We start from the raw sequence: 6,053 nt of genomic DNA, 5'->3' as shown, positions 1-6,053 counted from the left end.
TGCCTTGCAAGTGCTAGCATAGTCCGGACTGCGGTTCTATCCTCCGGCGTCCCATATGGTCCCCACAAGCCAGGAGCAATTTCTGAGCACATAGCCAGGAGTAACCCCCGAGCGTCAAATGGGTGTGGCCCAAAACTCCCCCAAATAATAGAAAAAATAAATAAATATAACCTTATCCTGAAATTCTGTGTGAACAGCTTTCAATGAGTTCTGTTATTTCTTTCCTAAGTTACTCAACCTAAGGGGTATTTTGGAGACTTGAACTTGTAGTTGGTGAGTTGGGAAGTGCAGGATATCTGCCTGGATTCAAGTTCTGGTTCATTGGCTGTGTGAGTTGGGATGAACCACTTGACCTCACTGTTCACAATTTTGCACTTCTGTGAGGGAAAATGAGGAGGGCAACTAAGTGATCCTCATTTCCTGGTAACCCGTATGAAATGAAGCGGTTCTATTTCAGGGTGTATATATCTCTGTCTGTCTCATGCAAACTCAGAGGATAGGCATCATGTCATGGATAAGACCACCTCTGTGTTAGATGTAGTTGACAAAAGACCCATTTCCTGGACTACTTGAGCAGACTCACTGTGAATTAATAAGCTGACTAATAATTTTCTCTCCCTGGAGTCTGTAATTGTTTATTTCAGGGGTTGATGGGGAACTGGCAATGCTGTAGAGAAGTGTAGTCTGCCTCCAAGCCCACATGGCAAGGTCCCCTCAGCTCTCAGCCCTTAACTATCCTGTTCTCACCTGTCCTTTCTGTCCTCTGCATTTCATTTAAAGCCAGGGAGAAAGAAGGGCTCTTAGGGAACTCCTGCAGGCCCCAAGACTCATCCACCATGTACCAGAGCTTGAGAACATCTTCACAATCATTTCATCTCAGTTTTGAGGGGAGAGATTATTATTCTCATTTTATGGATGAGGAACCTGAAGCCGAGGATGGTTAAGGAAACTGCCTGAACACACTCTGGGAATCTGCCAGTCTCTACCAACCATTCTGCTCTCTGAGGGCCTCTGACAATCTCATAGCAGAATTGAAATTAGGGCCAGTATGGTGTGGTACATACAGCATGGTCTCAATAGCTCCCACATCAATATTAGTTTTATTCCCTTTGGTAGTAGCATCTTGTACTGACTTTGAATCTGGACTTCCAATTTGCCATACCCTTTAGAGTATGACTAGCCTGGACACCCAGAGGTTACATTCTTCTGGGCCCAGACCATTACGTATCAGAGAATAACAGAATAACAGATCACTGGCAGCCCAGTGATCAAAGTCTATCTATAGACCCTTCTGGTCCAGGCTGTAGCCCATCCAAATAAAATAGCTGATAAATGTAGCAGATAGGGCTACAGCTCAGACCAAAAGAGTGCTCCCCGCAAAAACCTGAAGACAATAAACTCTTTTTGTCTAGATCCATGTTTTGGATGGCTTTTTATGCAAATTAAAAATATGGAAATCCTAGCCACAAAGCTCATTAAATGCTCTGCACAATTAGAATTTCTAAATTCCTTAGTTTCTCTAATTTTTTCCTTTGGGTTTGTTTGTTTGGGGGAGCTTTGAGCCACACCCATTGGTGTTTAGGGTTTACTTCTGGCTCTGCACTCAGGGATCACTTCAAGTGAGCACAGGGGACCATATGAGGTGGGGTGTAAGGGATCAAACCCTGGTCCACTGCATGCAAGACAATCTTGTAATTTCCGTACAGATAGTACTACTATCCAGTGGTCCTCAAACGATGGCCCGCGGGCCACATATTGTATTTGTATCTATTTTGTTTCTTCATCGCAAAATAAGATATATGCAGTGTGCATAAGAATTCGTTCATAAGTTTTGTTTTTACTATAGTCAGACCCTCCAATGGTCTGAGGGACAGTGAACTGGTCCCCTGTTTAAAAAGTTTGAGGACCCCTGATACTCTGTACTATCTTTCCAGCCCTCTTAGGTTTTTGATGCTTGTCTTTCCCATGTTCCTTTCCTCAGTTCCTCTCCCCACTCCAAAGTAAACCAATGTTCCAGTCTCCTGTACCTTACTTACTTCTCTCAACCTCAAATTTCTTCCTGCTCCTTGCCCTCCTTTTAGCATTTACTATCTTTTTAAGGCTGAATAATTTACCATTGTATAAATATTCACTTTAAAAGTTGCTGGTGGACATTCTGGTTGTTTCCATAATTTAGCTATTATTAACAATGCCACAGTAAACATTTCTCTTCAAGATAAAGTGCTGGAGCCTGTCACAGAAGGCCAAATACTGAACAATGGCACTTATATGAGAATCCTAAAATAAAGAGAAAAGTGGGGAGCATTTGAGCTGATAAAAAGTCTCACTTGTGGGACCAGAAAGATTAATATAGGGGGTAAGGTGCTTGCCTTGCATGCAGCTGACTGGAGTGCATGCAAGCACTGCCCTCAGTACTATCACTCTGGCCCCAGGAACATTGTATTCAATGCCTAATTTTTTGATTTTTCATTGATTTTCATTTGTTTTTGTGCTACACCTGATGGGTCTCAGGTTTACTTCTGGAAGGCTTGAGAAACCACATGGGTGTCAAGGATAGAATCTGGGTTGGCCATATGCAAGGCTGGCACTCTACCTGTCATACTATCTGTCTGGTCTAATAAATGAAGTATTTTTTTGTGTGTTTTTTTTTGGGTCACACCCGGTTGTGCTCAGGGGTTATTCCTGGCTCCAGGCTCAGAAATTGCTCCTGGCATGCACGGGGGACCATATGGGACTCCGGGATTTGAACCGATTTGCATGAAAGGCAAACACTTACCTCCATGCTATCTTTCCGGCCCCATGAAGTATTTTTTTTAAGATGCATAAAAGCAACGCATAAATGTAGGAATTCAGACATAATAATTGTGTTGATGTATCTTTTTTGTTTTGTTTTGTTTTGTTTGTTTGTTTTTTTGGGCCACACCTGGTAACGCTCAGGGGTTACTCCGGGCTATGCGCTCAGAAGTTGCTCCTGGCTTGGGGGACCATGAGACACGGGGGAATCGAACCGCGGTCCATCCAAGGCTAGCGCAGGCAAGGCAGGCACCTTACCTTTAGCGCCACCACCTGGCCCCGTGTTAATGTATCTTTAAGGAAAGATTATGTCACTGACAAAACATCCCCCCTCCTGCCAAGGAAGACTAGTTAGGATTGGATATTTATAGCAAGCCTGAAGGTTGTGCAGAAATGTAGGAATTCAGATATAATAACTGTGTTAATGTATCTTTAAGGAAAGATTATGTCACTGACAAAACACACACCCCTACCCCCCATGCCACCCCCCCCCCCCCCGCTCCTGCACCTGCCAAGGAAGAGCAGTTAGGATTGGATATTTATAGCAAGCCTGAAGGTTGGATGGGAGCTTGCTGGCCCACTGGGCCTACCCGCCTATGTCACTGAGGATCAAGTCCGAAGAGAGCCTGCTTGCCTCCTTGCCTGCTGAAATGTCTGCTTCTCTGCTGTTCGTGCTATCTCAATGCTTTGTTCTCCTGCACTTGACACTCTCTCTCTCTCTCTCTCTCTCTCTCTCTCTCTCTCTCTCTCTCTCTCTCTCTCTCTCTCTCTCTCCTCTCTCCTCTCTCTCTCTCTCTCTCCCTCCCTCCCTACCCCACCTCTCTCTCTTTCTCTCTTTCTCACTGCAACATTAAAGGTTATAGTTTTGTTAGACATAGGAAAGCTTAGAAGTGATGTTGGGGGGTGGAGAGATAGCATAGCCGCGTTTGCCTTGCAAGCAACCAATCCAGGACCTAAGGTGGTTGGTTCGAATCCTGGTGTCCCATATGGTCCCCCATGCCTGCCAGGAGCTATTTCTGAGCAGACAGCCAGGAGTAACCCCTGAGCACCGCTGGGTGTGGCCCCCCCCCAAAAAAAGAAGTGATGTTGGATATGTCTTATCAATTTGTGGCAATGGTGGTTTGATAAATATTCACATAAGGTCAAACTCATCAAATTGTATTCAAAATGTACTATAGGGGGCCGGCGAGGTGGCGCTAGAGGTAAGTTGTCTGCCTTGCAAGCGCTAGCCAAGGAAGGACCGTGGTTCGATCCCCCGGCATCCCATATGGTCCCCCCAAGCCAGGAGTAACCCCTGAGCATCTAACGGGTGTGGCCCGAAAAAAAAAAAAGAAAAGAAAAAGTTGGGCCTGGAGAGATAGCACAGCCACATTTGCCTTGCAAACAGCTGATCCAGGACCAAAGGTGATTGGTTTGAATCCCGGTGTCGCATATGGTCCCCCGTGCCTGCCAGGAGCTATTTCTGAGCAGATAGCCTGGAGTCACCCCTGAGCACTGCCGGGTGTGGCCCAAAAACCAAAAAAAAAAAAAAAAAGTATTATATACTAAATGTACTTTATTAAAGCCATTGAAAATGGGCTGGGCAATAGCACAGCGGTAGAGTGGTTGTTTGCCTTGCAAGCGGCTGACCCGAGATGGACCCAGGTTTGATCCCCAGCATCCCATGTGGTCCCCCGAGCCTTCCAGAACAATTTCTAAGTGCAGAGCCAGGAGTGAAGTGCCACCGGATGTGACCCTAGACCCCAAAATAAAATAAAATAATTAACTAATATATTATCATTTTAAAAAGCATTAAAAACAAAGGAGCTTTATCCAAAAGGATGTAGGCACACCACTATTCATTGCAGCACTCAGTACAATAGCCAAGACTTGGAATCAACCTAGATGCCCAACAACAGATAAGGGAGTCATGAAGATGTGATACATATATACAATGGAATACTCCATAGCTGTAAGGAATAATGCAGTCGTGCAGTTTGCTGCAACATGGGTGGAACTGAAAGGTATGTTAAATGAAGTAAGCCAGACATAAAAGGATAAATACAGGATGAAATCACTTATATGTGGTATTTAGAATAACTGCATGAAGAAATGCTATGGTCCAAATGGGAGTTGTCGAGAACATCCTTCGTTCCAGGGTATAGCGAGAAGGAAAGAAACTCAGTGGAGAAAGAGAAACATAAATGTGAAAGGATGGGGACCAGGAGCCCAGTGATCTCAGGTACATTGATGGAGGGAAAAAAAATAATGAAGGACAATAAAATATCCAAGCCAAGGTCAACAACAATGGAAATAAGAGACCCAAACTGTCAAACTTTTTAAACAGGGGGCCAGTTCACTGTCTTTCAGACTGTTGGAGGGCCAGATTATAGTAAAAACAAAAATTATGAACAAATTTCTATGCACACTGCATATATCTTATTTAGAAGTGAAGAAACAAAATGGGAATAAATACAATATGTGGCCCATGGGCCATAGTTTGAGGACCATTGATCTAAACTTTTCAGGATTGGCCCTGATTTGTTGTATGTCTAAAACCCAACGATGAAGGACTTTGTAAATCACAATGGTTTCAATAAAGTTAAATGAAAACAAACAAAGGAGCAGCCCATAGTTTAAATCTCACTCCTTTGTCACAGCCAGAAGTATTCAGGATCTATTCTTGACACAGGACTCCTGGTGACATTTTGGGTTTTAAACCTGGGCCTCCTCTTGTCTTGGCTCTCACAGCTGTGAGCTATAATGAAATTGGCTTGTTTCACAAGAAATTGGCTCAAGTCACTTAACCTTTCTTTATCTCTGAGGACTCAGCACTCAGGCAGAGTGAACACAGGAGTTTAGAGAAGACACCCTTGGAGAAGGGACCCCTGCTGTCATTCTCCATCTCAGAAACCTGTGTGCCCATTTCAGAAGGCTACAGGAGTCAAAGGCATCCTGAGGGCTCTGAGACAGCTGGTAGAGGCCTGCACATCATCTCTGTATTGGTGGGCTGTCTTATGTCTCCCCTGCACTGTGTGCTGCCAGCTTTTCTGGGTGAAGGAACCATCCTTGCCTCAGTTTCTTTTCTTTTTTTTTTTTTGGATTTTGGGCCACACCCAGCGGTGCTCAGGGGTTACTCCTGGCTGTCTGCTCAGAAATAGCTCCTGGCAGGCACGGGGGACCACATGGGACACCGGGATTCGAACCAACCACCTTTGGTCCTGGATCGGCTGCTTGCAAGGCAAACGCCGCTGTGCTATCTCTCCGGGCCCTTGCCTCAG

Source organism: Suncus etruscus, chromosome 17 (genome assembly GCF_024139225.1).
Source record: "Suncus etruscus isolate mSunEtr1 chromosome 17, mSunEtr1.pri.cur, whole genome shotgun sequence".
Lineage (NCBI taxonomy): Eukaryota > Metazoa > Chordata > Mammalia > Eulipotyphla > Soricidae > Suncus > Suncus etruscus.
The sequence above is the reverse complement of the archived record's forward strand: the minus strand, read 5'-3'. Positions refer to the sequence as shown.